Source organism: Solea solea, chromosome 14 (assembly GCF_958295425.1).
Source record: "Solea solea chromosome 14, fSolSol10.1, whole genome shotgun sequence".
NCBI lineage: Eukaryota > Metazoa > Chordata > Actinopteri > Pleuronectiformes > Soleidae > Solea > Solea solea.
This window is the reverse complement of record NC_081147.1, coordinates 20808703-20830976: the sequence shown is the minus strand read 5'-3', so window position 1 is coordinate 20830976 and position 22274 is coordinate 20808703. Positions and strand designations below refer to the sequence as shown.

Below are 22274 nucleotides of genomic sequence, written 5' to 3'. Positions count from 1 at the left end.
GTTGGCTTGTTGCACTCATCTGCTTTCTGCTCCCATTGTAAACATTTTCTCACAATGACAGATCCTGATAACTCAAAGCTGACCCTAATTGCTGTGGACCAGCATGTCTGCAGCAGGACTGAAACCTCTTGGCAATGTAATTGGGATAAACTCTTGTCCTGGCAATTCATCTTGTAAAATCCAATTCAATCTCATTTGATGGAGAACATTTTCACTCTGCTCCTTTCCCCCTGGTATTCCCAAGAGGTCAAAAAAGCTAATTTATCCAAGCTAGAAGCAAAAATACATCAATAATTTCACACTCAGAAATTGAGTGCTGTATACAGTCTTTACACAGTTGCGAATGAGAGGGAAATTATTAAAATGAAATGATGGATATGTATTTTTAACCCTGAAACCCCCTTTGTCTGAATTGTACAAGGCATGAGGCAACATGAGGGAAACGTACCATGCAGAATATAACTGCTGTTATAACAACATATTTGTTATGAGAGTAAATTCTCAAAACATCCTCTGCCCCTGTTCTCCTATTTCTGCTTCCATTAAAGTACAAATTTCAATTGCCAACAGTCACTGCTGAACTCGGGTGAACTGAGGTTCATCTGCACTTTCTGTGTAGACAGTACTGTCCACGTTCTCTCCTTTCAACACAGATATGAATCACCTTTGAGCCATCTCCTTTGTCCTTGTTAAATATTTCATGCCGGAGGTAGAGCAGTCATTATTTCCACTTTAATAAGCTGTGATCATTCTCACGTGGCACAAAATGTGTTGATGGCAGAGGTTGCCAAGGTGATGAATATCAAACCTGCGGACCCTGGGTTTTGCTTTAATGGGGTCTTGAGGGGGAGGCTCGTTCTCTGGCCTCCACATCACTGAGTGAGATGCAGCTGCTTCATGGGAGCTCCGCCTGTCAGTCATAGGGAAAGGGAAGCTCCCAAAGACACAGCAGGACAGTAAAACTCAGGTATGTGTGTACACAGCAAAGCTACGGGGACTTCTCTGAATGTGGAGAGAAGGACTGGTAAAGCAGACGGACAGATGGAGGGATGAGCCGACTGTCTTTGCATTAAAGGTAGCGACTGTCATTTTTGTTTCTGGCAAACGGTTGTTAAGTGCAAAGCAGAAGGACACTTCTTTACACACCAGCTAATCCTGAGCAGCATTTGGCATCTATGTAGAGACTCTGGGCAGCAACAGAGGCAACGAGGAGTTTACATCATTTATTTTGGGAAAGAGTTGTGTGGGTTTTTTTTTTATTTGCATAGAGACATAAATATACACATATATATATATCATTTTATACATGTAATAGTACACTTGTTCATTCTTTTACTCAGTTTTCTTTAAATGCAACCCTAACCCTAAATATTTACATGTGAAAACTTATAGAAATGTCATTACCAAGACATTATCTGGATATTTCTTTGGAAATAACATTGTGTTCATGTCATATTACCACTATGTATCAAGCTTGTATTACAAAATGAAGAATGTGGAGAATAAGAAAGTATGACTGAACTTAACATAACATCCCTATTTTAAAGTTATTACCACACCATTAGCAGCTTTTTACTGCACTGTAGTGCAAAGTGTTACATATATTTGATCTAAAACACAATGCAACGTGAAGTTATAAACTTTAATGTGTTTGTTATTTGATCAGTAAATGTAAACTTAAAGATGTAACCGTCAGAGGAGAATGCTTTATCAAACCATCTTCACTTCCACGTTCTGAAATATTGGTCACAATGGCACTTTATGTGGCAGATGTGAGAAGGGAGGCTCTTGGTATATTGTATTTGCTTCTCTAAACTCCCAGTAAGGGGGAAAAAAACACCAAATAAACTGGCCATGGTGCATACTAAAGTGGGAATGCGTGAAACAGAGCTTTCAGCGTACAATATTCACCAGTGAAAAGCAGCTTTCCTGATGTGGTCTCCTCTCGGTTTGAAATCAGTTATTACCTTTTCCACCATCTGCTGTGTCAGAACGTGAGCACCTGGGAATGAGAGCACTGTAAATCAGCTGTTATATGCAGATTCAAACCCTTTTCACAGTTTCACGACTCGCCGAACAGTGTGGGACTTTACTTCAAGGTCAAATATAACAATAATAATAATAATTATTATAATAATAGTAATAACCCATGGTTCTCAAACTGTGGTCCGTCAGCTTCCTCTGGTGGTGCTTGGAGGAAATACTGATCTACTGTATAAACCAGGGCATGCGATCGAAGTGGGTAGAAATTGAAACAAATAAAAAAAAAGGATGATAAATTAAATAATAATATTTAAAGTCACTTTATCTCTCGCTCTGAAGTATGTGTGAGGAAGAAAAGGATGATGAGAGAGCAATAATAAAGCATTATTTTAACATTGGCGATAATGGTGTTACTCCCAGAGCTCGATATTTTCTCAGGTATAAAAAGTTTGAGAAGCACTGCACTAAGAATCCACGACTTTAAAGCGAACAAACAGTGGGAGTCATATTACTGCCTTCAATCTAATAACAAAAAAATATATCTTCACTTCTGCACTCTGTTGTTCTCAGATGCACTCACTTTGCTTAAAGGGACAGTTCAGGCTTTTTGTTTGTGAGTACCAACACATTGTTAGTGCTGATTTCACCATGCAAAACAGTTTTTTAGCCACTTAACAAAAACGTTCACGCTACACCTACGCCTGCTTAAATCTATGTTAAGATTTATGTTCAGAGTGAGCGGTTTCTAATTCAGCTCTGGACACGGGTCAGGACCTCACGCCGCCACACTGCAGATAACCTGATCTGTCACGTTTATGCTTAGGGAATATTAGCATTATAATTTAAATACAAATAATTACAAAAATAAATGTGTCCAATCAAAGCAAACGCATGAGGACAAACGGCTACATATCACATCGTTGTTGTTTATGGTCTAATTAGATGTCACGACTTCAGCGGTGAACACTTACCGTGTGCTGTCACAGATCGCCAAAACAACATGACCTCGTGCCCCCGGCTTTGTATAATAACCACATACAGGTAGCATTGTATTTCAGTACGACATGATCCCCGCTTGGGATCTTCTTTTAATTACCTGCAAACATATGTTGATACAGAGGCATTTTCACAGTGTGTATATGTCTGTGAGGGTGTGTGATTGTGTATTCATCGCGGTGCATTGTGTGTTTCCGTGTGTAGATTAGATGCCTCTGCATTCTCTTTTGGCTTACGGCAAAATTTCTGTTTACCATGGGCTCATTATTGTTCTGCGCCACAAGTCTCACTGGGGGATCTTGCCTCCTTGTAAATTAATCCTCTGTTATTACCAGTTTACATCAGCAACTTCACGGAAATGTAATCTGGCGGGCGAATTCAGCGGGAAAGTAAAAATAACTTTGCAGTGACGAAAGTATTTTCAAAATAAAATCCCAGGGAAAAAGGAGAAGTCTGCAGGCTGCCGCCCCAATGTCTATAGTGCATATAGCATCCGAAATCAAAATTAGATTTGATATATTTGGTGCTATTTTTAATTCATGAACCACTTTGAGTGGGATTATCTGCAGGCCAGCAGCCAGACATGGGATAATTGTAAACATGTAAACACTGTAAACCAGTTTTTCCTCTGGAACCTTGGATCGCTCACAGGTGCCGTTGGGCTCTATGGTAAAAATACATGAATGTCAGGCCTCAGGAAAGTGCTCCATTATTCAAGCTGAAATTGCATTGCTCACCTTGACGCTTTTCCTTCTCTGCTCCCAAGGTAGTTGCTGAGTTGTCGCTCCTGATGGCCTCTTAAAGGCCTCACTGTCAGAACTGGCTTCTTTAATGAACACTGCCGCGCCTGACGCTTTTCCACTGGTCACAGGTGTATGGCTTTCCAAGGCCGAGGCCCCTTTGTTTATTTATTGCTCATAGGCAGTGTATACCCAACAGTCCCCGCAGTGTCCAGATGTTGACATGCAGTCGGGGAGCGAGAAATAAGATTTCATCATACGATCTGCTCTCCGTTGTGCTTTTTCCTTTAGTTTGTCTCTGGGAATTGTATGAGACAGTGCTAACTTCCTGTTTGACACTGTTTGTTTTCTCACTCTTGTGTGAAGCAATTATTATTCCACACAGACATCAGGACTTATCTTAACAAGGACATTCTTGGAGGTCTGTACCTGAGTCTCATTCGGCCTGGTGTTCGCTGTTGTCTTCCCATGGCTGTTAAAGTAGGCCACTGTGGATTCCCTCCCAAGATGATGCATAATTCCCTCTAGCTGGGGTACAGTCAGAATGCGAGTATGGGGGGGGGTGGGGGGGGTTGGCTGCAGACCAGGAAAAACAAAAGAGAGTTGTTTCACTGGAGTGCCTGAGGTAAGGAAGGCTTCATGGTGGTTGCGGCACGTTGCCTTCTTCTGAGACGGTGACTGCTATAGCGAGCGTGACAGCACTGCACTGCAGTTATTTATTGTGCCATAAAGCATTCTGTGATTTTTTTCTTTAATAGTGAGATTATATGCGTGCAGGAAAGATCTGCATCTTAATTGCCAGTACTTCATTTTGCCAATCCACCGACAGCATGCTATATGTACAGTGCGGCGGGTAAACAGACACAAATGCTCCACTTTTGTCTGTCTTCCTCTCTCTCTCTGTCTCTCTCTTTTCTCTCACCCCCTCTCTTTCCTGCTTTGCATGCACCATCTCTCTCCTCTCTGTCTCACCAGTGTGACTGCCAAGTAGACTCCCCTGCTCTGTTGTACAATTTAGAATGTGATTGAGCTTTCACATCCACTTCCACTCTCCCCGTAAGTCTGCACCACTTTTAGCCCTGACGCACATTCACTGCCGCAGTGCTGGAGCAGAGAAGTGAGCAGCAGACTGAAGACACTCAGCTCATCTGTCTCAACACATTTGAGGCTGCAGATCAGAGATTTTGCTCGGTTGTTGCTGAATTCTCCCGATGAATGATGATGAATAAAAACCCTATTTTGAAAGTGCCTGTGTCAGTGTGTTCTGCTATATATCTGTCAGCAGTTGAAAGGTTACATTGACTTTTTGTTAGTTTGCCCCATTAGTCACTTTGCTCAATACACGAGGAGAGAAGCAGCATCTAAATCATCCTTGCAGGTCTCTGACTGGTGCTCAGTCTAACACTTCATGATTGATAACCTCAGAAGATTAGTCTTCTTTGAATGTGAGAAAACAAGAACTTTGTGCCAGGTCTAAAACTTAATTGTTGGTTGGTGTAATGACATGCGTCGAGACCTACGCGGTTATAAAATAGCAACAATTACACACTTTTCAGGAAGGATCCTTCGTGTAGTGAAACATCAAACACTGAACACACAGAAAATGAGCAGAGACGGCCTTTTGTTTTAGATCTGTAGTGACATGATGAGCTCCTCATTCCAGATTTTATGAATCCATAAGTGACTGAATCAAAAATGACACGCTGACATGCCGGATAATGCAGCTAGCGAGATGCCTGTAATTTAATTCAGATATCTTTTCAGTTTCATATGTGACGGACACAAAAGGAACAGGCGAGGACGTGTCACTACTCACTAAAGGAGGTGTATTCAAAAAGAGTTACACGCACAATGGTGCCATTTGTATTACAATATAAGCCATTCATCAGAATACACCACAGCATTACTCCATAGCCCTGCCAGTGTTAAGACAGGCCTACAATTTAATGGTGCTGGTGTCTGCGGGGGGGATTTGAATAAACCACTCAGTCAATCTCTTTCTCAAAAGACACCTCAACCCTATTATGTGCTGGTTTTCATTATAACGTGTTTGGAATGAGTCAACATCAACATGGGTAACTTAACCTGCTATGACAATTCAACATGACCACGGTGGAAAAGGCCTAATAAATGACAACGGCAAACATGCAAATGTGCTTTGATGTTAGCAGGCCTATCGGTGCTCAAATAAGAGTTATTCAAAAAGAAAAAAAATGACACAGGAAGTACAACGTTTGACAGTGAAGACGAGGAAAAGTGGTGAAGCTTAATTAAGCAAATGTGTGTCAGACAAATCCAAAGAAAGAAAAAGCTCTGTCTGATGTAGCTTCAGGGTGAAGTTGTTTTTAAAAAACTGTGAAATCCATTTTTGGCATAACAGAGTCTGTGTAGGGTGAATATACACACTTTTTGGCCACGTACGCAAGTGCACTTGTCGCCCATCTGCTCCAATATTTGATATGTTCGGCGTTCAGAGAAGGTCTCTTGTGCACCTTGTTTATAATGAGTGCTTAGTTGAGTTGTTGTTGCCTTTCCATCATTTCAAAACAGTCTGGCCATTCTTCTCTGACCTCTGGCATCAACAAGGTAGTTCCACCCAGAGGGAACTGCTGCTCACTGGATATTTTCTCCGTTTCCACACCATTCTCTGTAAATCGTAGAGAGGATAGTGTGCATGCCACATTCATCCATCCATCCATTTTCCACCGCTTTATCCTCCGCGGGAGGGTCGCGGGGGGTGATGTGCCAATCTCAGCTGACATAGGGCGATAGGCGGGGTCACACCCTGGACAGTTCGGCAGTCCATCGCAGGACCACACATAGAGACAAACAACCATTCAACCATTCATTCTCACACCTACGGCCAATTTACCTCATCCCTATATTGCATTTTTTTGGACTGTGGAAGGAACACGTGGAGAACATGCATGCCACATTCAAAGTCATTTAAATCACATCTCTTGATTTTTTCGGTTTTGAACGTTATAGCAGGTCGTCCTGACCATGTTTACTTGCTTGAATGCACTCTACTCTACTGCTTCTACGTGATTGGCTGCTTGGATATTTGCAGCAGTGTTAACAGGTGTATACCTAAACATTAACACACATTGTACAGCTCTTTTTTCTGTGTCTGTGTGTTGGATTATGCAGAATGTCATCACATATTGTGAGACGGTCCAGTTGCCCAGACCGACACTTTGTAACATCTAATAATCTGACATATGCCGGATTTTCTTTCTTTCTTCCTTTCTTTCTTTCTTCCTTTCTTTCTTTCTTTCTTTCTTTCTTCCTTCCTTTCTTCCTTTCTTTCTTTCACGTTGGACATGTATTTCTGCAGCCCTCGTCACCACAGCCATGACGGATGACAGCTGCTTCTTCTCCGCTGTGTCACATTTGCCCGGAGAATGTGCTTCACATTGTCAGGCGGTGGTGATAAAGCTTGTTGAGATCTCTTTCCTGGTGTTCACTGTGGCAGCATGGCTGACCCACTGACCCGCATGAGCGGCTACAATATGGATATAGATTGAATGGATTTAGACTATTTTAATATAGCCAGTCCTATGGGCTTTTGTCTCTCGCTGAGATAATGTAGGGCTCATTAGATGTTTGGCAGGGACAAATAATAGCCGAGGTGAAATGTTGGAGGGTTTAATTACCAACAGTGATACAAATTAATATCAAACTTAACTCCTGCTGGGAGACAGATTTGACTGTGTTTAGTTTTTTTTTTGGTACATTCTAATTTGTGTGGTTCACATACAGTAATACTCGGTGGTGTTTTCGTGCAACTACAAACCAAAACTATTTATAACACAAGGTGCAATGTGTGGTATATTTCAAATATTTATCAGAAACAATGGTGAGCGCGGCGAGCTAAAATGTTTCATACATTATTCACATTTAATGTTGAAGTTATAGTTGGTGGGTTCACATTCCTCTCCTGTGTGATGTCCATATGGTCGTAACTGTTAATTAAATTTTACGAGAAGACAGTGTCATTCCACGCAGCACCTGTGGCATCATGCAAAATATATGTATATGTATATGTATATGTATATGTATATGTATGTGTATATATATATGTATACTAGTGTTTATAAACATTGACAATAGTGCAAATAATATGCAATACAGTTTAGAAAAATGGTTGAAATAGTTTATAGTGTCATGTTCCGTTGTCAATGTCATTTTATTGTGAAATTCCCTCTTATTTTTTCGTCCCTTGTCTGTGTTCACTTTACTTTTCCCCTCTGTGATTACCTAACCTGTTTCACCTGTGTCTTGTTTGTCACAGCTGTTCGTCGTCTCCCTGATTCCTCAGTGTATTTAACCACTCCCCCTTCCTTTGTCTGGTTGTGAGTTCGTCTTTGTCCGTCACTAGAGACCACATGTGCTCTCCTCACACTTCTGTGGGATTATTTGGCTGCGCTCTTTGCCGCATATTTGAGAATCTTCGGTCCTGTTCACCTGTTTTTGTGTGCTTAGAAATTAAACTCTTTTACTTCCAGTCCTGTATGTGATAAATAGGTGCCTGCAGTTTCCAAAATCTTAACCTTGGGTGGACACAACATGATTATCTATCACAGTGACCCCACACAACAGTGATAACAGAAAACCTGTTCGTTTTTTGAGAAAAAGACAGAAGACACACACTGGCTGCATGTCCCATGTCTCCCAGCCAGTGTTAAAATATTGAAAACCATTTTATTTTATTTTTTTGCCCCTTCATTGGCTGTTTAATTTGCACGTCTTTAATCAGTGGCTGACCATGATGGGCCACGTAGGTTTGATAATGAGTTGTGCATGAAAAATGAGTCAAATTACGATGGCCCTTATTTTATTTTTTTTAATAGCTTGAGACAATGTTAAGCTGTAAAATCACAGACCCAAAACACTGTGAGCATAATGTGTTGTGTTCCTCCAGTGGGTCTTCAAAGTATTTTTCAGTGTTATTAAAAAGAGGGGCAGACTGGCGCTGACATGCAACCCACACAGGGGCCATGGCAACAGACTGAGAGATTCTCATCAGTACCCATAGTCCCAGTGTGATAGCCCAGTGTGTCTGCATAGGACTATCACTCCCTCTTTTATTGTGTCTTCAAGGCAGAATCATGGTGTAAACAATGTTTGAACAATTACGAGCCTGTATGTCTCCCAGCAGCTCTGTTAGGAATTGTTCTAATAGTCTACCTTGTTACACGCGTACATAGCTGGCTTGTTCTATATGTCATGAGGCGCGGATGAAGTCGTGGTAGGGTGGTATTTGCTGTTGTGGGAATATCAGCTGTGCTGTGATCATAAAAGCAGAGAGGTGGTCACACTCTTGTTACAGCAAATCCAACTTTGATCATTTCTGACTAAACGATAGATGCCTCGTGAAGCTGCTGTTACCTGGCATTTGTTGCAGAAGCGGTGTCTTCACATTTTCTGCTGTGGCTACGCTGCCTTTTATTGCTTTCCCATGAACAATTGTAGATGCATAGAGGTTGACACAACACATTGCAAAAAACGGATTATAACTACTTGTTGGATTTAAATAGTTGGAGGGCCTGAGCAAATAGAAAGTATTTTTACCCTTCGGAGGCAACAGAGGACATTCAGCCGTCGCTGACTTGAAACAAAGTATTACCTAGACTGCTTCCTTTCTTTTCTTTAGTGGCTTGAAAACGTTCCGGTTGTTGTTAATGTCATTCATCTGGCCAAATTATTGCCTTGCGTCTAAATTATCCAAATAGCAGCCTTACAGCTCTCACAAGCTGTTCCTTAAATGCCACTTAGCTGTTGGATCCCAGAGTGTGCGCCTGTTGATTTATTAGGAAGTGGAATGGCTGAAACCCAGCAGAGCGACAAGGAGACACGTCCACTATAGAGGTCACTCGCTTTGTGACTGTTTGCCTCGTAGTTCAGAAGCGAGTGGTCGCACGCTTGCAGTCTCTGTTTTTTCCCCCCCCCCCGTCCGTTGAAGTCTGTTTTTACATTCTGAGATATGCATCTGAATGCATATTGAGTCTCCAGGGGATACCTTTGATGAATATTTCATAAACCACAGCGTCCCTTTTATTACAGGAGACTGTTCGTATTCAAATAATGTGCTCGCCTCAACGATAAGCAACAGGATTCATTCAGGGATCCTGACAAGGAGCAGATTGTTCTTTAGCTCAACACAGAGTCACTTGGCAGGGAAAGACATGAAGGGAAGATGTAAACTGGGAAAATGGCAGGAAGGGAAAAACTACACAGTCATAGCCGGAGCCTTTGTGTCATTCAACTGCATTTGATTTTTTTTTTTTTTTGTTACAATTTTTTTTCCTGGTCATTTCTGCTGTGGAAGCCATTTTGATCTCATGTTGGCTCGTGGACTTTGGGGTAGGTTACATCATTTGTCAGGTCCAGAAAAGGACATGAACACCATCTTTAAAGGCTGTGTGAAGTCCCTCTGTTCTCTTTTCCAGTTGGCAGGTGAAGATTAAATACTACCCTACTGGACATTTCGGAAGCTCTTTATTCTCCATGTGATTGAGGTGAAGAAAAAAGGACAGTATTTCCTCTTTCTAGTTTATCTAAGGCTTCAATAATATATTGGGGGGGGGGGAATGTTGAAAGCAGATCAAACATTTGTTAAATGTAACTTAGCAACATTTCATTTTCTGCCAGGATACAGTCTGTGACACGTTTGTTTGAAGACATAAGTTTGTGTTTTGAAAAGCCTCTGTGGTATATTAATAAAGTGCATGTGTGTGTGTGTGTGTGTGTTGTGGATCTTGCAAAAGTTATTGGGAAAGATTAAAGGGAAGAAATTGGGTATTTTTAAGCAAAAAGAAATCCTGGGAAATATTGTATTCCCTGAGCTGTAGCACAAAGAAAATGCAACTCTTTTGTTGTTTTCACTGAGATTTTTATTGAGATCATAGACACAAACAACACATCGAGCAAACACATTGTCAGTCTCAGAGTTTGTTTCACTGTCGTGTGTTTTGACCAAAAGTACTGAAAAGCTCCCCAAGTTTCCCTTGCCCTCCTCCCCCCGGAACACTCGTCTATTATGGGCACAGTCGCACGTATCAAGGTGATTTATTGCCAGAAAGAGCTAAAGTTGTTTAAAATGACTGGTGTGATTAGTCATATATGCTTCAGAGGTGAGAAAGGAGCGCACAGTGCTCCTGTAAATTAACAGCAGCTGCAGACTGTAGTCGACCACAGCAAGGTGGTCAAACGTGGTAAGCGGCAGAGATGCTGGGGGGACGGAGAGAAAGTGGGTCATTACATCCCTTTCAGGTATGAGTAGACTGACAGAGAGAGGTAGGTTCAAGTTCAAGATCCAAAGACTCCACAATGAATGAATTGAAGCAAAACTAAATTAACAAAGCAGTTAATTCAATTTCAATTAAATTTTATTTGCATTGCCCCAAAAGAGCAACAAACATTATCTCAAGGTGCTGCACACAGCAAGGCAGAAACCTTTAAAATGTTACAGAGAGAAGAGAAGCCCAAGAATTCCCACAATGAGGAAGCACTAGGCATCAGTGGAGAGGAAAAAAAACAGGAGGAAATCTCTGACAGAACCAGACTGAAAAATGTGCAGCCGTCTGTCTCGGCTGGTTGGGGTGAAAGGAAAAACGGGGGACAGAGGAGAGGTGGGGGACAGAAAGGGGGGAAAGAAATGGAAAGAGGGACACGAGGTAGAGACAGAAGAGAGAGATATCTATAACAGCCACAGCCTCCATACTACCGTACTATTATTATTACTATTATTGGGAACAAAAATGTCCCAAAAAACATTTTTTTCTTCATGCATAATGTCTTTTTTTCCGTCCTTTTTTAGCTGAGGAAATGTTAGAATGAGCATTTCATAACTTTCTTCCGTTGATATTTACAAACCACATTTCCAATTAAATGGTGAATCTTCCTCAAAATACGATTACAACTAAAAACTGTAATTAGTCCATCCACATGAACAGGCAAGACGACTAAGAAAAGATTGGAGGTGAAGAAAATTGATGCCTGCAACACGCTCAAAAAAGGTTACGATTATTGAGCCAGTTTTCCAGTGAGTCACGTTGCAGTTTTACATGTGGAATTTTAGTCAATTCTTGCTTTACAGAGGACTTGAGCTGCTCAACTGTCCATGGTTGTTGTTGTGTGGTTCTCCTTTTCATAATGGGCCATACATTTTCAATAGAAGACAGATCAAGCGCACACAGTCCGGGTTTACAAAGCTACACTGCTTTAACACATGTAGAATGAGCCGTGGTATTGTCCTGCTGAAGTAGCAGGAGAGATCTTTTTGACGCACCACTCTCAGGTCTTGTACTTTAACTCCACAAAACAGCAAATGACGGGAAAATCTGTTAGTTTCACTTAAGGAGTCTTTTTTCTGTGTTGAAATGTCACAGTTCACTTTTTGGAAAATGCTTTTTCCTTTCAACTCGTGGCAGCATCACATTGTGGTCTTAAGAAATTTCAGTCAGTGGGGGATTTTCATACCCTTTCTTTGTCTACACGGGGTCCCTGCGATTATCGAACACTATACTGTTAAATGGTGAGAACAGAAAATAAGCTTTTGCCCTTTGCTCCTGTGAGACTCACACCAAAATGTAGCCTTTAACCATGACACTGTTTATAGGTGCAGGTATAAATGGTATCAGTGTTTCTGTGGAAATATGTTGGAGTGACATTGCTACAGCTTTCTGCTAGAATAAGAGAAATACATTATCAAACAAAAGAATTGGCTCTGAGGGAAGGTGCATTTTCAGTTTGAATAGTGTTAATGTTGTTTCTAAAGACGGTTCCATTAAGCTCTTGCATGTTGAGACATTCTTAGTTTCCTCTTTGAAAGGCTAATGACCTTAGCCTTTTCTGTAACTGGCCTTTGGCATTGGCAGCTGCAAAACAACATTTTAAACTTCAAATTGACGCTGAAAATAATTGCTTGGGTGAACTCACAAAAAGCACTTTAACGTCATGCCAACCTACATTTATCTTTTCATTCAATGCTACATTCACCACATATACTCAGATTGGGAATTTTGTGTAGCTTCCAAAAGCATTAAAATAGGAACTACAAAAATACATGGGTTCAAGCGTAAATGTGCAGTAAAAAAAATATACGCATTCCAGCCAGTTCAAAATAGCAAAAGTTCCAAACAACTTTACCCAATAGCATTATTTTTATGTCAATCCAGTCAATTTTGGCAAATCCACTCAGTCTTGAATGGATTTGAGTTCAAACGTCCACTGGTGTTTGTTCGTGCTATTGACGGAACTTCCTGGAGATAAAAAGAGGGTGAGAGAGTGTAGCTCTGTTCCTTAATTGCTCATATCCAGCGATATACCTCCCATATAACAAAACCACAGAAAGGGCTCGGACTAATTATAATGCAGAAATGTTTTGGTGCCGTGCAAATGTTTATATTTAGAGTCTTCGTTTGCATCCTTTCATTACACACTGACTCCGTACAACATCGACTATAAATGCTGTGACTTTATAGAACAAAAATCTCCTAAATCTGCTTCCAAGAGAGGTTTGTGGTTTGCCGCTTTGCATGTTACACATATTTTATTGAGGAGAGTTTAACATTAACTAATCCCTTGTTCTTCTTCTGGTCTTAAAATAGACATCTCGGAGCATAGTTCTCTCTCGTTTGCGCAAAGCTCATAAGCAGTAGCAGTAACTTGATCATTATGTTGTGATGAACACAGTATCTCATAGAGTTTTGTTTATTATGTTGATATGACACACATTTCACATATTGGATGAGTGCTTACTTGCGAGATAAAGGCAAATCCCCAGGCCCCTCCCCGGCTGTGATTCAAATGACAAGACTCCGGCGTCTATTTAAACGCTGTTAGCGTCGCCATTATCAACGCCGAAGATGAAAAATGTAATCATACATGAGCAAATGTTTTCCTCTTTAGCATCAGTAAACACAACACAATGATAATTGTGCTGCACCAAGAGCCCAACAAGGGCTGGTGATCATTAACGTTAAACACAATAAACAGCAAAGGGCGACAGCTAAATACTGACACCGCCCCCACTCACTCACATACACACACCACAAAGCCTCAGAGGATCATAAATGTGCCTCTAGTTACTGTCAAAGCCGTGGCACAGAAAAGTCCAACACTGGATTGTGGATTCTCATGGTTGGTTAGCTCTCACTCTGTCCATGCTACACTGAGCAATCAATGTAGTCAGTCAGTCCACCCTGTGTCCCCTGACCCTGCAGGTCACACACCGCACAGTCATGAAGCCAAACCTCCTGCATGTTGCTGCCTCCTCACTCCATTGTATTTTTTTTTTTTTTTGTTGAAATATGTTGTTCGGCGCCAGGTTTCGGGCTCATGGTCTTATCGTATGCACCAGATGAATTTATCAGCTATTCAGCGGTAGCTGTGAGGAGCGTAAGGTGATTTTGTGTCAATATATAATATGAAAATGTGACATTTAGAAAAACTGCCAGGGGGTGAGGCTGCCAGACTTTCCAAAAATATGGAAATAGAACACTGCACTTATAGCCAGCATTACACTTTGTTCATGCACAAACGCATACAACTGTCACGCCGTTTGTTTTTTGGGGTGTCACGCTCAGTTATCCACTCCACGCCATCTTCAGCCATCTTTGTTTTGCTCCTCCTCTGGTCGAGGTGTTTTTGAGTGGGGTAACAAGGCTCTTTAGGTTCTGCGTTGTAGATGAGAGAGTGGCAACTAATACAGTTTGTGACCTGCAAATGCAAATATATCCCGTGAATATCCTGGCAGTGTCATTATCAAAGTGAAGCCACATCTTTGACGACACATCATGGGCATGGCATGTCTTAATATAATACATTTCTTACATGTAGCCCCTTTTAAATATAAAAAATATAACACATGGTGCCTTTAGCAAGGTAAGAGTATTGAACCATGTAGTGCGTTTTGTCCTGAAAAAAGTGTAGGCGCAAAATGCTTTTGTCAGTGTATTTGTTACATCTTGTTTTCTACGGTGTTCTGTGAAGTATTGTCGTATACATCTTTTTTACTCAGTGATTATTTACACATATCCGTGTGAATGCATATCCATGACGTTCGCACTGTCAAAGACACTAAAGACAAACAAACAGAGTTGATCATAAAAATGGCTGGTGTACAACCATCACGCTGTATTTCCATCATTTGCAACATGTTGCTTTGAGCCGTATTGTGCTCGCTGTCAGGTTGTCTTCAGTGAGATTAATGTCAAACACTGCCAATGGGCTCATTGTACCCTGTAAAGACAAACTTGATGACGCATTAGTGACTATCCGGTATTTTCTAAATTGAATTTCCCAAGCTGGGGCCTGTCCAGAAACAGCTGTCTGTATTCAGCTGGCATCACCAGACAGAAGCCTGCATGTGTTTAGCAACCAGAGGCCAGTCTTACTTCATTTATCCACACATTCTCCAGGCCTTGGAAGTTGACAGGTTTGGTAATCAGTGTCCACGAGCATAATCCCCTAGGTCCATCACCTCCCCTCCCCCACCCCCAACACGCACACACACACACAGTATATATATATAATCACCTTGCAAGCAAAAACACATCCCGAAATATGCTAACTGTACAGTGCCTGCGTGAATGACAACATGTGTTTACATGTGTGAAATCCATCTGCACTACCGGTTGGGAAATCTATAGCGGCTATAATTATTTCCCTCGTGGATCCTCATTTGAAGAAGTATCTCCATATAGGAGCCTGCTCCTGCTCGTCTCTCGGATGAATGTTCCTGTCAGGTTGTTCCTCACTGAAACGAGTGTACACGTGTCTTTGATTGTAATTATTAGTTAATTATTCTGGCAGAAAGTGTGTTTCATTTTGTAAACAGTTACATATTTATAAAATGTAATTTCATCCTCCACATGCATGTGGCCACGGAGCTGGAGCCAATCCCAGTTTACATAGGGCAGAAGACAGGACACACCATGGACAAGTGCCAGTCCAGCACTTTTAGGGTGTATTCACACCAGGTTCCTTCTCAATCGAACCCTAGTTTGTTTGAAGGTCCAGTTCGTTTGGGGAGTTTGGGGGAACTCTGGTTTTCTGGCGTGTGGGAAACAATAGCCAGGAGAAATGACTGAGCCCAAGACCGATAGAATTTGATGCAGCTCCATGTTTTGCTCTTATGTGGAGGAAACAGAAGTTTTCTTATTCATTGTTTGTCTCGTCTTCTCCTTCAGGTATTCTTGATGCAGCGCCGCAATATGTTATTCAAAAGGTTTGGTCCGTTTCACTAAAATGTGAAAGCAAACTCGGACCGGCTGAATGTTGAAACCCCCCCAATTGCGGACTTTTAGATGTGAATACGGTGTAAGATTCACACCTACGGTCTATTTAGAGTGACCAGTTAATCCGGACTTCATCCGAACATGCAAACCTCCACACAGGAAGGCCCTTGGTTGAACTGGGATTTAGTTCAAATGTGACAGACTCAAGCTCTGTGAAATAAGTCTCGTTGAAGACTGCTTGAGGACAAGCAGCTAGCAGTAGCGGCAAGAGACAGTGAGGGACAAAGAGTTGATCACATCCAGCTGTTCTGAGCTGAAACTCCTCAATAAAAAAAGTAGCCTGGGAGAGAAACATCATTACAGAGGCATCTTTATCACTTTAGTTCTGTAATTCATTTATACGACACTTGCGTGCTATACAACTTGATTTCATTGGAAATGATTGCCCGGCAATAATACTCTCCTAACAATAATAATACTTCACAAATGTAAATCCTGGACAATGAGCCACAGATAATAGGCGTGTAAATGTCGACAAAACAAACCTTAAATGCCTGACGTTTTCACACAAACAGCAATATAATTTCTGGCCGGCTACAACACAGAGAACCTGGAGACATCAGACACTAATGTGACTCAAGACAATGCAGACAATGCATTTTCATTGTGCAACACAGGAAGTTCTTTAAACACAGACACTAGAGAAATATCGGCTTCTTGCAAACAATTAATGCATCATGCTAGATTCACCGTCTATTCAAAACAGCTTCTAAATGGCATAAGAGAAAAATAAAAAACTGTGATTCATTCACTACTGACACTTTAATGAACAAAGGTCACTCACAAGTGGGTGAAAAATAAAATGAAATCAATAATTTAAGTGGTCATTTTTACTTGCCAGTACAAAGCATACATATGTAAACAACATTAACAATGCGTGCGTTTTGTTCAAATGTGTAAGTTAGGACAGCGTGACAGTCGGCCAGCATGACCAATTATTTGTGCCAACAAAAACCTGTCATTTGCCTGAGTATTCACAGAGGGGACAGATTTGAGCCATCATTAATTTTACACCAGGGCTTTTCTATATTCCATTCATGAAAAAAGAGGAAGATCAACGATATATTTCAAAGTAAAACAGAAATGATATCACATTCATGCAGTTCTCGCCATGTTGACGAGGGTCTGTATAAGTCATATGTCTCTGTCCACATTTTAAAAGCAGCAGAGACTTTAAGAAAACAAACACCAGTGCAGCCGTCTGAGCATCTGCCCACCTCTATCTATCACAGAGCCTGGTGCACTGTGCAGCCCTCCAGCTCCAGTGTTGCAGAGGAACAGGAGGCATGTAATGCTGTTACATTTACATTCCTCAGATCAATAGATTACAGAAAGAGAAGTGGTGATTGTTGATGTCGTTATTGTGCCTCTGTTTGGCCTTCATGAACACAAACAATGTAATATCATTTGCTGCATCCCTCACCTGAAAAACGGACTCTGTCAAGCAATACTATCAGACCTGACTGAGAGCATTTGCGGACGGGTGTTTTTTGTGTGTTTTGACAGTGGTTTGAACGTGATAAGCATCTGTTGCTATGTTAGGCGTGGTTCACAGTGGACGCGTGGTGATCCATCAGTTCTTCATTTCTGCACCTGCACAGAAGCGTTATGCTATATTTCACTTTCGCTGCCCACGTTTCATGCGTGACCCAAAGTTCCCGACACAAATAGACAGAGAAAAGATCCGGTTGATTGTGACATTGACATTCTACCAGGAATATTACATGAAACTGACACCTTTCACAGTGGTGTTCGTGTCTAGACTGAATCGGTATATACATTTAAAACTATTTCAGCAGTTGTTTGAAGTGGAAAGCGGAGGCTACAACTACAGAAAAACCCTTTTGTGGGTTATAATTATATAAGGTTAAGGGCAGATTATAAGGTTAAGGGCAGCTACTGTAGACATGCAGCCAGTGTGACACATACACACAGCTGCACAGCTCAGAGGCATCACCTGCAACCAGGTTCCTATTGGATGATAGCAGCTGTCAATCACACTAGTGTCCACTCATCTGTGCCTAACTGTATCATCTATTTTCTTGTAAAACGGCATTATGTGCTGTTGATGAAGAGCTGAAAATAGCAATTGAAACCATTAATACCTTTGGGGGAAACATGTTTAATGATGTTGTAAATCAAGTGAGACGTAGACTTGTTTTCCCATGGACTTCCATTCAAAAGTGCTTATTTTTGTAAGTTACCCTCTCGTGGCGATTCATTCATATTATTTGAGGGTTGAGAGGAAACCGGAAGACCATGTTTTATACGTACAGTGGTCTATGGGAAATCATATCAACACAATATAAAACATTTCTCTAGATGTGTGACAACTGTTTGAGAACAACAGCATTTTGTAAAGCACACGCGGTTTATCACTGTGCAGCATTACAGATTTACATTACTGTATAATATATTTGTCACCCATTTGATGTGAGGAAACAGAGAGACTAAACATTTTGCCTGGTGCTATTTCTATTTTGAGGTATTTGTAGAGCATCAAAGCAAGAAAAGGAAACGTTCTGGATGGAACTGTGAAGTCACGTTATTTCTTTATTTTCATCTTGTTTACTTCTTTTCACTCGAACATAATGATGTGGAAAATGAAAGGTCAGGGGAATAAATGGGTGTTCATCTTATTTTTCCAGACTGAACATCACTGGAGTTCAGCCGACTTGAATAATAATAACGTGAGACAAAGTCAAAGTTATCCAGACTATTAAAAAATATAGGCCATACCTTACTACTTACATGTCAGGGTTTGTTTTCTGTCGTCTGCGGTACAATACGTTGCAGAGGTATCAGTGCTGCTGCCTCCCACCCTGCCTGCACCGCCACCACCTCAGCGTAAGTGACAGGCATTCAGTTCCACCTGACTGGATGTTGTATCTCTTAACCCTCAAGGACAACTAAGAGGACACATCGTCATCAACTCATCTCCCACGTTCCCATGGCCTCCCTCTCCATAGATGCATCCGTGCATGTGCACTCTCCCACTCTCTCTCTCTCTCACATACACACACATACACATACTCTAACCTTGACCATCACAACTAATCCTAACCCCTCACCTTAACATAAACGTAATTATAACCCTTTACCCTAAAACCAGGGTTTCAACCCTGCAAAAGCCATTTATAGCCAAAATGTCCTCACTTTGCCCAGAATGTCCTCGCTTACGTGGTTGTTAAGTTTCTTCTGGTCCTCACAAAGAGAGACGTACGCGTACAAACACACGCACGCACACAGACGGAGAGTGAGAGCGAGAGAGAGTACCGACAGCAACCCACTCACCTTTAACAATGTCTACATGACCTTTGTTAAATGTCCTCAGGTGCCACAGCGGAGCCTATTTACACAAACAACCCGCAGGACTGCTTGTCCCTGCCGTTTCTCATTCATATTGTTTGTCCTTTTTCTGAAAGCGTCGAGGAAGAGTTTGTTAAGAACCAGTTCAGATGGAAACCTTGAGAAGAGGAAATAAACAAGGCATTGTCTGTGAAGGCTTCAACAGCACAGATCACCTCGCACTCCTGAGAGTATGTGTTTTCTTCGTTGAGGTGATCTGGATTCTTTATTTTACTCTGTACAGCAGTCCAAAGCATCTCCTGATGGGGGGGGGGGGGGGGGGGAGTAGCTGGTCCACGGGGATATTGTATGTAGTGCGGTTTTTCAAATAAGTTTTGTTTTGCAGTAATGTTTCTTGTGCAATCAATGTCCATTTCACAGTGCTAGGTTGTTTGCCACATAACCTTTAAGTGTTAAAACAACAACAATAGCCTACAAGACATCACTGTGCTGCTGTTATTGTTTTTCTTCCTTATAAACCAACTGCTCTTATTCCTGAAAGCTGTTTTTGCACTTCAGTGTATTCTTACAAGTTAGAAAGTGGGTTAGACAATAGGGAGACTGTACTGAACTCCAGATTAGAGACTTGGGCTTATAGCTGCAGCAGGAAAGCTCTTTTATATTTTTCCAAAATGTCAAATCACAAAAATCAGTAAACGTGATTTCAGAGAGCCGCGCCGTCTTTCAAAGCAGCTACATTTTTACAAACAGATGGTTTCTTCTGAAGGAGTCGACAGGCAAAGAGAAGATAGATTTTATAGCTACAAAGGATATTGTTTTTAATCAAGTTAAAAGTATACATGTGCGCCACTAACAACTATTGTCACATTAGTGAAGGAAAAAAATTGGTGTGCTAGAATTCTACGGAATGTGCAAATTCTCACCTGACTGCAGTTTCAATTTGCACGTTTGATTTTTAGCTCATTATTTCTTTTTTATTTTAACACATTCTTGGTTGATTCTCGCTAGTATCACCGTGCTGTTTTTAACTGTGGGCACCTGTTTTCAGCAAAAATGCAACGGTAATCTCACCATTGTGAGTAAACGCCACAGCAGCAAATGACAGACAAGCAAATGAGTCCTGCTGCTCCGTAACTACTCGGTAAGAATATTTAATATCACGTTCACCGGAGAGGATGGAAAATAAAAGGATGTTGCACACACTGGACAGTTTGGGGATATGCATACTCTCTCTTTGAACATGCAAACTCTTTCATGTTCCGCGCCTATACGACTCAAGGTCCACTTTCTTGCTTTCTTTTTTTTGTCAGCATGATGTAGCCTCGTTGAATGGAGTTTGCTCTGTTGTCATGGAAATTCTAAAGACAGTGAGATGCAGTTGAAAGCCTCAGGGAAATCAAGCACAATGTTAATTCAAGCTGGGAAAAAACTGAAGTTGCTCTTGTATTATTTGACAGGTTCATTCACACAATTACAGGCTTATTCAACAGATGTAACATTATGACTTGATAACTCTCATTATCATGTCTTGTTTTTTTTTTTTTTTAAGCTTTGTTTTTTTTGTGTGTGCATTTATTTAAGAAGAACTAATTCTTCAAAATACATCTTTGTCGTTGCTCCCTTATGTTGGTTTCCCTGATGAACTCGGTTGAAAGATTTTTTGGGGGCAAATTACCTGCCAAGGATCATGCCTGCTGCAGACTCCGCGTTACAGTGGTTTAGTAGTTAATGAGTTTCAAATGTATTTAACGTCTCAAAACCAAAATCTCTCGGAGTGGGTTGGAGCTTCTCTTATGCGCTGCCCTTTTCTCTACCTGTTCAGTGTCATATAGAAGGCCAATTAACTTTCACAGCTTCAACGTTTTTCGCAGCCACGTGACAGCTTCAGTGAATTAATATCAGGGGGAAAAAATAGCGCCAGATGAAACTTATGAAAAACAAATCCTTAAAAATCTCACCGGGCACATTTTTAAATGAGGGTGAAAATAATGAGAATCAGCACAAATGCAAATTATTACAATAATCATCATTACACTGGGGCAAAAATGGCGCTGTGCTCTAAAATCCACTCACTGGTGCAACATGAATAAGTTTCCCCTAATGTACAGACGCATCTATATGTATCAAAAGAGGCCATACAGAGGCTATTCATTTCTATTTTTGGAATGGCAATTACAGTGCACAGCAGCAGCTTTGGATATTGAACCAGTTGAAGTCAAACTGTTGTAATACATTATTATCCATTTCAGCCCGGAGCAGTGGGGAGATACTCACTGCTGGATTTCCATCAAAAGTGATAGCCTGCTGAAAATGTAATTTACTATTTTAGTATAAATCAATAAGCCTCTGGAATCTATCCCCCCATTGCACCTTTATGTTAATATTAAAGATGTGCTTAAATAGAACTTTAATTCACCACACAGACTTGCAGACTGCTTAATAGCCCCAGTTTTAACCATAACGGCTCAATTGACACTTAAATTCTAAGCCCATCTTAATTTGGCTTCCCCTGACAATTAAAAGTTCTACTTCTCTTTGGCGCCAAGGCTACTGTCACCCATGCTAATGGAGATTTATAGGTCAGTGCCATTCTAACGGTGATCTTCTGTTAAGTGTTATATTCCATTTTTTGATTATTTCTCTGGTCTCCCAACGAAAGAGGAGAGAGTCATTGCCGTGTAATGCAGTGTATTTAAATGTTCTCGAATACAAGATAGCGAAACATGCTTGAACGCTGGGCAGTAAAAGACAAGTAAAGAAAAAGAAGCACATTTTGTGTGTTGGAGCATTAGAGAGCATGCAGATGTTCCTGATGAGGAATATAAATTCTGATGGACTCCCATCCGAGTGTATTCATTAATCATGCGTCTCATTGGCGAGGCTCTGATTTGGCACTGAGACAGATGAAGATGAACTCGGCAATATATTTCTCATCATAACA

The 22274-nt window shown here is 41.1% G+C and overlaps 1 protein-coding gene across 1 annotated transcript in view; it reads left to right on the top strand.

The window, feature by feature from the left end:
* Positions 1-22274, top strand: part of tnmd (tenomodulin) — a 67201-nt gene that overhangs the window by 4051 nt on the left and 40876 nt on the right. The window lies entirely within an intron of this gene.